General features: G+C 37.1%; 1 protein-coding gene and 1 non-coding gene across 4 annotated transcripts in view; one reads left to right on the top strand and one right to left on the bottom strand.

Annotated features, from left to right (window-relative positions):
• TMTC2 (transmembrane O-mannosyltransferase targeting cadherins 2) overlaps window positions 1-12,007 on the bottom strand; it is a 474,733-nt gene that overhangs the window by 220,893 nt on the left and 241,833 nt on the right. The window lies entirely within an intron of this gene.
• On the top strand, window positions 8,982-9,085 carry LOC128582746 (U6 spliceosomal RNA). Its single transcript, XR_008379192.1, has one exon. It is a non-coding gene; the product is annotated as a U6 spliceosomal RNA (small nuclear RNA).

Consider the following 12,007-nt stretch of genomic DNA (forward strand, 5'->3'; position numbering starts at 1 on the left):
GCTGCTTTGCTCTTATCATTTGTGTAGTCACTGGAATACCACTTTAAATTTCCAGCAGGAATTTTTCCTTTGCATTCACAACTTGGCCAGTAGTGTTGTACAAGAGAGCCAGCTTCTGGCCTCCCTTCCCTTTTGTTACATCTTCGTAGCTTAATCATTTCAAGCTTTTGGTTTTAAGTGAAAGACTTGTGACATTTCCTTTTACCTGAACACTTAAGAGGATTCTGGCAAATTATTAACTGGCCTAATTTCAATGCTGCTGTGTCTCGGGGCACAGGGAGCAAAGGCAGAGGGGCAGGGAAGGACTGGTCAGTGGAGCAGGCAGCACACACACAGTGTAAGCCTGCCTTGTTATATGCAAGCAACCACAGTAATACCCAAGATCACTCATCACAGATACCATCATGGAAAACTCTGAAATAATTGGGACAACTACCAGAATGTGACAGAGACATGAAGCAAACACAGGCTTTTGGAAAAATGGCCTCAATAGACTCACCTGAGGCAGGTTGCCACTGACCTTCAATTTGTAAAGAACACACTTTTTTGTTATTTTTGAGACAGGGTCTCACTATGTCACCCTTGGTAGAGTGCTGTAGCGTCACAGCTCACAGAAACCTCGAACTCTTGGGGTTAAGCGATTCTCTTGCCTCAGCCTCCCAAGTAGGTGGGACTACAGGTGCCCACCGCAATGACTGGCTATTTTTTTGTTGCAGTTGCCATTGTTGTTTATCTTTCCCAGGCCAGGTTCGAACCCGCCACCGTCGGTGTATGTGACTGGCACCCTCACCACTGTGCTATGGGTGCCAAGCCAGAACACACTATTCTGGGAAGCACAATACAGCAAGGTTTGGTAAAACGAGGTGTGCCTACAGCCCTGTCTAGGACATATATTCACTCTTTTGGTTGGTTGTTCATTTATTCATTCACAATCATATTCATCCATTAGGTTGACATTAAACACCTACTTTGTAGCAGAAACTTTATATTAAAGGCAGACACTCAATATTGACCCAAACAATCAAGCTCCTACCTGTGGGAGCTTATGTTGGAAAGGGGGAAAAACACTACACAAAACACAGGATAAAGTAAGGTGACGCGGATGAGGCTGACTTCAAGAGGGACATCAGAGAAAGGAGGGGGAAGGTCTGAGCTCTAAGGACTAAAGGCTAAGACGCCAGCCTGGCAAAGACTGGCAATTCCAGGTGAGGGAAAAACTTGATGTTCCCCAAGGGGCAAAGGGCAGTCAGGTGAGCGGCTGCAAAATGAAAACCAAGACGATATCAAAGAGAGAGGGGAGTTCAATCATACGGGTCTCACAGGCCACGGTGAGAACTCTGGGGGTGTTTTTATATTTGTAGTGTTTAGGGAAAATGTTCAATGAGGCATTTTTGTGATTTGACTTACATTTTCAAAAGATCACTCTGCACTCCTCTGCCAAGGAGGTACTGCTGAAAAGGGAACAAAAAGAGCAACAGGGATACCAGCAGGGAGATAATTATAGTGTCCAGGGGGCGAGATTAAAGTGGCTTCCAACAGGATGGCTGGGCAGCCCAGGAGATGGCTGTTTCTAAGTGAAAAATCAACTTGGAAGTTTAAAAAAAAACAAAACTGTGGTAAAACCACAATGTGAAACTAAGTTTCTTGCTTTTTGTCCAAATGAAATGCAGCCGCTCACCTCACAATCCCCCCCACAAAGGCCTAATTGAGTATATCTTTTACATTTTTTATTTCAGATTAATATAAGGGTGGGCATATCTTTTAAAAATAAAATTTTAATTGCTTAAGAATGAGAAAAAGAAGAGAAGAAAGGAGGGAGAGAATAACCCTTGATAGCAGAAACTAATCTGGTACTCGCTGCCAATGACTCATGTCATTTTGTTTGCCAATAATGTTATAAACACACAATTTATAGAATTCCAGGTTCAGAAAAGGTTACTGAGACCATGACATGAGACAAGGAAAGAACACTTCATAGTTTTGTTGAAATAATCCCGCCCAAATCAAACCTCCTCTCTTGATAAATGACTTCTTTGCCCAATCACAGCATCCAGGGTAGACAGAGACCCTTAGACTTTCTTCCAAATCACCCAAAGTCAAAATCGCATAATTGCAACCACAACAAAATACCCCAGAGTTCTCCAAGCTGTAGTGTTTGTTCTCTCTCAGTGCAAGGAGTAATTCAGCTGACTTGTATTATTCCAGGTGTGCCCTGACTGAAGGACACTGACAGAGCATTTCATCATACCCAAATGCGAGAGCAATTCCTTTACCAAATTCTTTCTTAATAAAATACTATGTTTATCAAAATGGACTTTGTTTTCAAGGAGCTTCCATCACTTTTCATTGGTTCATCTTTTTCTACTACTTTAAAAATGTGACTGCATTAACAAATTCAACTGTTTTACAACATGTCAATTTTTTATTTTTTGAGACAGAGTCTTAAGCTGTCACCCTGAGTAGAGTGCCATGACGTCACAGCTCACAGCAACCTCCAACTCTTGGGCTTAAGTGATTCTCTTGCCTGAGCCTCCCAAGTAGATGGGACTACAGGCGCCCACCACAATGCCCAGCTAGTTTTTTGGTTGTAGTTGTCATTGTTGTTTGGCAGGCCTGGTCTGGATTCGAACCCACCAGCTCTGGTGTATGTGACTGGCGCCCCAGCCGCCTGAGCTACAGGCACTGAGCCCATCATGTGAATTTTTAAATCTTACTGGTCAAATTACTTGAAAGTATTCCAAAAGCCTCAAAGAAATAGAGGAATATTCCAATATTATTGGAATGATTCTATTTTACAAATAGATTGATTCTATTCTACAAATAGAATCATTTATTATAAATCTGTCAATTCTCCCCAAATGACTCTGCAAACTCTATGTAATTTCAATCGATATTTTAACATCATTTATTAAGGTGCTAAAAACTGCATTCTAACCATTAAATAAGAGAAATGAGATGATGTTTATACAGTGGTCACCAAATACAAAGGAACTCAAGATCATTTAAAAAGTAAATGTGAGACAATAAAGCTAACAGAAGAGTATCTCTGCAGAATGCAAAAGGGCATCTTAAAAGGACCTTCCCAAATACCTTCAAAACAGAGGTTCTCGACCTGTGAGTCATGACCCCTTTGTAACAATGAAAATACATCGTAGTACTAGGAAGGTTGAGAACCACTACTTCAAAAGGTAAAAAACTGATAGATTTGTGTACCTTAAAGGACACTAACAACAGAGGCAAAAATATCTGATATACTAGAAGATATTTCAAACATCGAAACAAAAGGGACTGTACTTAGGAAGTAAAAAAAACCTCCCACAAAACAACGGGATAAGAAATCCAATAGGGGAAAAAAATGGGCAAAGAAAATGAACAAAAGTCTACAAAAAGGGAAATCAAAATAAATACCTCGCATTAAACTAATATTCAAATTTCTTTACAACTCCCGCAAAATGAAAATCATAGCAGTGAGATATATTTATACCCAGATTGGCAAAAATTAGAAAAACAGACGTAGCCAAGTGGGAACGTGGGGAAAGGATCCTGTTTCCTGGTGGTAGCAGTGTGGCCTGGGGCAGATATTCTGTTATACCATCTGACGGTACCACTCCAACCAACAAATGTAGTCAAGTATAATAATCCTTGTCCAGCAACCCCACTCCCAGACAAATTCTCATCTAAGAAAACATGTAGGAGGGTGTTTAATTCAAATGTCATAGTGTTGGCTGAAAGTGAGAAGTAATCAATATGTCTATCATTGGAGTATGATATGGGAGAGAAACTCTATAGATTCCAATGCAGAAATTAGGACCAATAAATACTATGTAAACACTGTAAAATGAATGGGCCATACAGCCTAGAAAGAATCAAGACACTGAATACATCCTATCATAACTATAAATATTAAATATTCACACCTAAAATATAATTACATTTTTCTTAACAAAGTAATATATCTAATATGTTAGCTGTTTGTTGCCTGGCCCACAAGGGAAATTGAAGTTAAGAGCTTAAAGGGAATAAATACATGAATAAAAGCTGAAACTTGTAGGATCAACCTAAAAACTGGTCATGAGCCAAGGAAACAACACATCTAACTTCTGTAATTAGGGGTAAAGGGAGGGAAGAGCAGAAGGAAGCAAGTGAAGAGAGGAAAGAAAGGGAAAAAAATTAAGGTTACATGCCATCCTTTAAAATAGAATTATAGCTATGCTATATCTTGCTTTAAGGAATAAAGACTTTTAGCATTCAGTAAACTGTCTTGCAGTAAAACAATTCAAAACAGATGTTTGGAATTACGTTCAAATTTTCACTTTGGTATTTAAACTTTGGACCACTAGAAATTAAAGGTCTTCTTTTCCATTAATATTTCATATAATTTTTTACATTTCTAATTCTGTACATTTTATTGATGTGTTTATTTCACGTAATGACTTTTAAAAGCACAGTTTTATTGAAATAAAATACTCTGAGCTCTTCCAAAAAATTGCGATGAAACTAAATAACAGTTATCCATGATTTAAGAATATATACTTTAATAGGGGTATGTACTAAGGCACCTAATTCATACTTTAAATTCTGGAGATGATATAAGGCATTTATTTGAAGTTCAAAAAATGCAATTAGTTTGTTCTAAGATTGGCCATAGTGATGAAAATAGCATGGTATTGGCACAAATATAGAGTTATAGATATCTGGAACCGAATAGAAAACCACGAAATAAAACTAACATCTTACAGCCACCTATTCTTTGATAAACTAAACAAGAACATACACGGGGAAAAGACTCCCTAATTCAACAAATGGTACTGGGAGAACTGGGTATCCACATGTAAAAGACTGAAACCTTTCTCCACTCACAAAAATTGACTCAAGATGGATCTCAGGATAATTTTTAAAGGTTTTTGCAATAGAATTTCTGATTATTCAGAGTACTCCCTTCATTTCTGTTATACAAAATGAATATCACAAGACATTAATCTGGGGACAGAGGGACTACTGATCATTTCACGTCCCTGACTTGCAGCACCAAGGCAGCCTAAATGAAACAAAAGGAAATGAAAAAGAGGTAAAGAATTTTTTTTAAAGAAAGAATTTTTAAAACTATAAAAATAACAGTGCTTAAACATTATTGCATACTTGATGGTCCTAAACTTGTTTAATCCGTTAAAAACCTTTGAGTTGTACAGTATTATTATTCCCATTTTCATGATAAGAAAACTGAGGCTTAGCTCCCTAACTAGCAAGTTAATGACAAGGGAGATTCAGATTTGTTCTCAAGTATCCCAATGTAGTTAGAGGTAAGGCTATCTTATCCTTTTCATACTGAGTTTGAATACACAGAACAACATATTAAGTACTCAATGTTTTATGTATTTAACTTAGGAGGTAGAATAGAATATGAAAATAAGATAAATTATCCAAATGAGTCATCCTTTCAGAACCGCAAGGCAAAACAAACCCCCACATAAATAAAACAAAACTATCTGGTATCTGAAATTCATAATGTATTTTTCAGACCAGAGAAAAATTAACACTAAACAACATAAAATAAAATATTTTACATAAAATATTTCACGTTTCTTTGGGAATATACCTTTAAAGGTCACATTTTTCTGTTAACACATTGGAAACTGAACAAACCCTACCTGTATAAACAAACAGGTGCTGCTTAAGTGGCTGGGAACTCAGATACATTTATGAACATCTTAGTGCCCTAAAGTTGCTTTATAAATCACAGAAATTTAGTAAGTATTGTTTAATAAGTACACCATTTCCTTAGACTAAGCACATATGGTAATAAGGGAAGGCAAATAGACACTTGTAGAAATCTCAGGCTTAGCAGACAGTTCCAGGAAGATGAGTGAGGGGCAGCCAGGGAGCTATATACGACATTTGAGAAAAATCATACAGTGAAATCATTTTATAGTCAAGAAGAAAAATTTTTTCATTAAGAAATAGGAATAATTCTTGTACTTCAAGAGCTCTTCACATTGATGTTCAACTACATCTAAAAGGTATCCATTTACTATGAAACTTGACCTTAATTCACAACGAAAGCACCTCTTCTGCTTAGTCCATAATTAGTCTACAATCTGACACCATTTATGTGATGTTCTTTGAAAGGCAAAAGAAGCACTGAATATTCCCACATTGCTGAAGTTAATCTAAAGAGAAAATCAACAGCAAGGTCCCTCTAGAAATGCTACATCTACCTTCAAAATGTTTTGAAAAAACAACAACAACAAAAAAACCCAAAATGTTTTGAGATTTCTCACTCAAAATCTATGGTAGTTAAGGGAGTAAATTCAAACTTACACTAACATAATTTCATCTCTCTGATACAATTTACAATTTCACGTCTCTGAAATTTCACATCTGTTACATTTCCCAAAAATGGTAAGGGAGATTTAATCTATTGTTCTAACATTTTATGTTTGTTATTTGAAGAAATAACATACATTTATTATGAACAGTTATAACTTTCCCATGATTTGATGTACACTGCTCTTTGAAAAAATAACTAAAATGATAAATGCCTTAATATTTGACTTTTAGCCACTTATATATTCAGGCCTATATAAGTAACTGTGTTTTCTGGGTTATCATATCGAAGTTTTCATTTCACTCATACATTGATCATAGCCACCAAACATGATGAGGACTCTCATCTTGGTTTCTTTTGACTATAGTTTATTTTTATGTTAGAACTTGAATGTCTTTAATCTCTACATAAAAATCTTGAGTTCTGTATAAAAATCTACCAAGATTGAAGCATTTAACTACATTAGAGAGTAAGTCCTCAATTTTGCTTTTTTTTTTTTTTTTTTTTTTTGCAGGTTTTGGCGGGGACCAGGTTTGAATCCGCCACCTCTGGTATACAGGTCCGGCGCCCTACTCCTTTGAGCCACAGGCACCGCCCTCTCAATTTTGCTTTTTAACTACTTTAAATAAGAGAGTAAGTCCTCAACTGTGATTTACTTGTTTTTTTTTTTTTTTATTGTTGGGGATTCATTGAGGGTACAATAAGCCAGGTTACACTGATTGCATTTGTTAGGTAAAGTCCCTCTTGCAATCATGTCTTGCCCCCATAAAGTGTGTGATTTACTTGTTTGAAATTAGAATGTTACTTCTAAAATGAGGTCAAAATTATAATTTTGCCAGTGATCGATGCCAGACAAGCCACAAAACAAAATATATATTAGTGCCTAATATATAAGAATTTTTTCTGTTCATTATTAAAAGCCAATTTTAGCTAAATTTTGCATGTATGTATATGCTCTCTCTTCTCATAAAAAGAGATATATTATCATCCAGCTGGTAAAACATGACAAAACTGTGACTTAGAAAAGGTGACAATGAAAGGAAAGCAAGAAGGTATGTCCATCTGTCTGGTTCTAAGGCTCCTGCCTTTTTTTTTTGAGACAGAGTCTCAAGCTGTCACCCTGGGTAAAGTGCTGTAGCATCACAGCTCACAGCAACCTCCAACTCCTGGGCTCAAGCAATTCTCCTGCCTCTGCCTCCCAAGTAGATGGGACTACAGGCACCTGCCACAATGCCTATTTTTTTTTTTTTTTTTTTGGCCAGGGCTGGGTTTGAACCTGCCACCCTGCCACCTCCAGCATATGAGGCTGGTGCCCTACTCCTTTGAGCCACAGGCGCCACCCTGGCTTTTTTTTTTTTTTTTTTTTTGTGGCCTGGGCTGGATTCGAACCTGCCAGCTCAGGTGTATGTGGCTGGTACCTTAGCCACTTGAGCCACAGGCGCCAAGCCAGCTCCTGCTTTTTTAACTCCTATGGAAGACTTGGATTTTGGATGTGCTCCACAGATGGTATTACCAAAGCTATAATTTAAACAAATATTTTTAAATATTAATTGTTAAACTTTCTAATCTCAATGGGGAGAAGAAAAAAGGGAAGGAGGAGGGAAGCCACTTAACTGCATGGAATTGAAAACAAAGATGAGTATGTTGTTACTTCTTGTCATTTTTAACCAGAATGTTTTCTTGCTCCATTTATAGTAAAGATGCTCCATTTATTAGTAAAGACTTGAGGAGGTCCACATCTGTATCCTAGACTTTTTTTTTTTTTTTGTAGAGACAGAGTCTCACCCTATGGCCCTCGGTAGAGTGCCGTGGCCTCACACAGCTCACAGCAACCTCCAATTCCTGGGCCCAAGCGATTCTCTTGCCTCAGCCTCCCAAGCAGCTGGGACTACAGGCGCCCACCACAACGCCCGGCTATCTTTTGGTTGCAGTTTGGCCGGGGCCGGGTTCGAACCCGCCACCCTGGGTATATGGGGCCGGCGCCCTACCGACTGAGCCACAGGCGCCACCCTGTATCCTAGACTTTTTACTAATTATATGACAGACACTTCACATGACTCCAAGGGAATAAGGGACCTGGTAAATCTACAAGAATTTTCCCTATAGTAACCATACCTTTGTTTATCAGAAGAAAGAAATAATGTTAATGTTAAATGGATAAATGAAACAATTATAGTTAAAATACTAAGTGGAAGACGTAGACAGAATTTAAAGATGATCCATGTGATACTAGATTACATGTTCTATATACTTATTATGTAATTTTTTTTTTTTTTTGTTTTTTTTTGTAGAGACAGAGTCTCAATCTATGGCCCTCGGTAGAGTGCTGTGGCCTCACACAGCTCACAGCAACCTCCAACTCCTGGGGCTTAAGCGATTCTCTTGCCTCAGCCTCCGAGCAGCTGGGACTACAGGCGCCCGCCACACGCCCGGCTATTTTGGTTGCAGTTTGGCCGGGGCCAGGTTTGAACCCGCCATCCTCAGTATATGGGGCCGGTGCCTTACCGACTGAGCCACAGGTGCCGCCCACTTATTGTGTAATTCTAATTACAAGAATCTCATAAAATGCAGTTAATTCTCTCACTTCCTTACTTTTGGTAACTTCAGACAGATCTGAAACAAAATTTATCCCATAAAGCATTAAAAATAAAAAGGTGTGCTTGGTTCGGCAGCACATATACTAAAACTGGAATGATACAGAGATTAGCATGGCCCCTGTGCAAGGATGACATGCAAATTCGTGCAGCATTCCATATTTTTAAGAAAAAATAAAAAATAATAAATAAAAAGGCAAAATTTCGTATCTCAGTAATATATTACCAATGTTAGTCTTGACAGCACTGTTGAATGCATATTGCAGTATCCACATGTACAATCCAGTGCCTGCATTTAACATGTCTACGGCTGTTCTTTAACATTTCAACATCCACAGCCTCCACCATCTTCCTGACTTTTGACTATGAGACATTACAATACCCACAGGCTGAGTTTCACCTGCACTTGCCTTCGCCCATTAAGTTCTTATCTATGCAAAAGTTTTTCCCAAGGCTTCTCCATCAAGCCTTACCTGCCCTATGTCCCTAGTTGTTTCTGCAAAGTTGCTGATTAGCTCACAGTACTATTTATATTAAGACAGTTAACATAATTGCATTTTCAAATATGATGGCTGGCCAAAGGGGAAGAATTTGGGAACATCAAGACTTGAGGCTCTCCATGAATCATTCTAACACACACTGCTTGCGAATCACACTGTCAAGAGTAAATAAATAAAATGCTTGGTGAATATACATATATATTGGAATGCCATAAAAATCTACCCTATTTATATGACAGCCATACAATAAAGGCTTTTTAGAAATTGTTCATATTTAGCTGATTTCACAGTCCATGAAGTCATCCAACCAATACCTTCAGATTGGCATTAAACACTAAAAGAGTACTTGAGTTGCCTCAGAAACAATCAAGAAAGATCATATACACAAAATTTAGCTGAAATTGGCTTTTAATCTGAACACAAAAAATTCTTATCAGATATATTAGGCACTAATCTGTATTAAGAACAAATAAATTAATTTTATTTTGTGGCTGGTATAGCATTGGTCACTGGCAAAATTTGAGTTCTTATCAGGAACAGAATTGTCCCAACGAAGGCCTTACCAGCTTGTTTCTATCACAAGTGGGATCATTTAAGGTTGGCTCAGGTCTGAAAGATGAAGATCCCTTCGAAAGACCAAGAGTTCTTTGACCACTACCCAGTATTAGGATTTCTAACCAAGTCCTGGGGAAGCAAGAAGAATCCACACTTTCTCTAAATTCCCTTTGTTCTTTTATAATCCATTCTCATCTAAGTTTACAGTGGGTCCACTCATCATTTGGGGGGGTGGGTCGTGCCATTTAACAACCCCCTGGTTGATGTCATACTTTATGTCACTAAACTGATTTAGAAATATAAAAAATGTTCAAAACCTGAGATGTAGCACTAGTCCTGTTACCAGTTAGACTTGAGTACACTCAAGTTACTTAATTCTTCTACTTCTTATTAGCAATAATTTAGTAAATATGTACTTTGAACCAAATCCTGGGGTAGGTATGCTACACACACCCATGAGGTAGTATCACTATGCACATTATACAGAGGAGCCACTGAAGCCTTAGGAGGCTGTGATGGTAACAGTAGGAGGAAATAATAACAGCCAGCAATGGCCTGAGTTACAATTAGTACCTGTATCTACCTCACTGCTAAGTTGGGAACCTTTACTATGATGGTCTCCTTACGCTTCTTCCCACTCTCAAATGCTCATCTATAAAAATGGTTATGATGACCCTTGCCTAAACTGAACTTCAGGGTCACTGACAAGAATAAACAGATGTATAACTCTCTGAAAAGCACATTTTATGGAAAAGGCATATTTGATTAATTATAATTATAATAATCACAATAATTATAATTAATAATTATATAATTAATCATTAATAATTTATATATAATAATTATATATAAAAGTATACCCATTTAGATATACACTTTTATAGTACACCTCCCCCTTCATTACCTATGGGCATGCAATTAGAGTTTCATTGCCAACCAAATCCAGGACAACAAAAACACAGCTAGAAGTAATATCAAATACTCTAGAAGCCAATTGGAAGATTTAAAAAAAAAAAAAATGAAACTCCTAAAGATTTTATTAAAATCTGCTTCTAAGATACTTAGAAGGACATTGTTTCATAGCCTAACTTCTATATGTTAATTTTTGGCAGTCACTTTGATCAATTCAGCAGCTAGTGTTAAACAGGGCAAAAGCTGAGTTAATAGCAGACAAAAAGGAAGGTTTAAAAAGAAATAACCAGAGAAAAATGCAAATAAAATATTTATATAAATAGAAAAATACTTATACATGACAACGAGCACAATTATTTGTAAATAACTATATGAGATTTCTAAAAATAAGTATTATCTCTGCTATCTGTACATATCTTGAGCAACTGTTATTTAAATCATTTTCATCTAGAATTCCAGTTCACTGCTAACAGGAAAAGAAGGAGAGTTAATTTTCTTTCCTTCCTTTGCTGGAATAAGACAAGCAGATAAGGATTCTTGAAATACTATATTCTTTTTTTTTTTTTTTTGTGCTTTTTGGCCAGGGCTAGGTTTGAACCCACCACCTCTGGCATATGGGACCGGTGCCCTACTCCTTGAGCCACAGGTGCCACCCTGAAATACTATATTCTTAATACTACTTGAAATGCAGAAAATACAGGTGGCTCCTGAATGACAATAAGTTATGAACTCTGCAAGTCCACTTACATGGATTTTTTTTGTAAACCAAATGCAGGTTAAAAGTAAGAGTATTTGTGAGAGGTGAAATATGGAGAGTTGATTTTTCATGTATTTCATATATGGAGAGTTGATTTTTCATGTATTCAGGTTCCACAAGGCCAAGTCTGGGACTCTGGAGTATGAGCTCAGTCCTGAAATGAAACCTCCAAGTATAGGGAGGGAAGACTATACTTAAGTATGAGATATTTTTGCATGAATTAAAAAACATGATATTGGAACAAAGAATGTTGTTAGTCATTTAGCTATTTTAAGTTTACAAGTTTAAGTTCTACTTCCAAGCAGTAAAAATAACCTAGGACATAGAAGGTTAAGTAAAAAATAGAAGCCAGAAAATCAGGAAA

The sequence above is a fragment of the Nycticebus coucang genome, chromosome 3, assembly GCF_027406575.1.
Source record: "Nycticebus coucang isolate mNycCou1 chromosome 3, mNycCou1.pri, whole genome shotgun sequence".
In the NCBI taxonomy this organism is placed as follows: domain Eukaryota; kingdom Metazoa; phylum Chordata; class Mammalia; order Primates; family Lorisidae; genus Nycticebus; species Nycticebus coucang.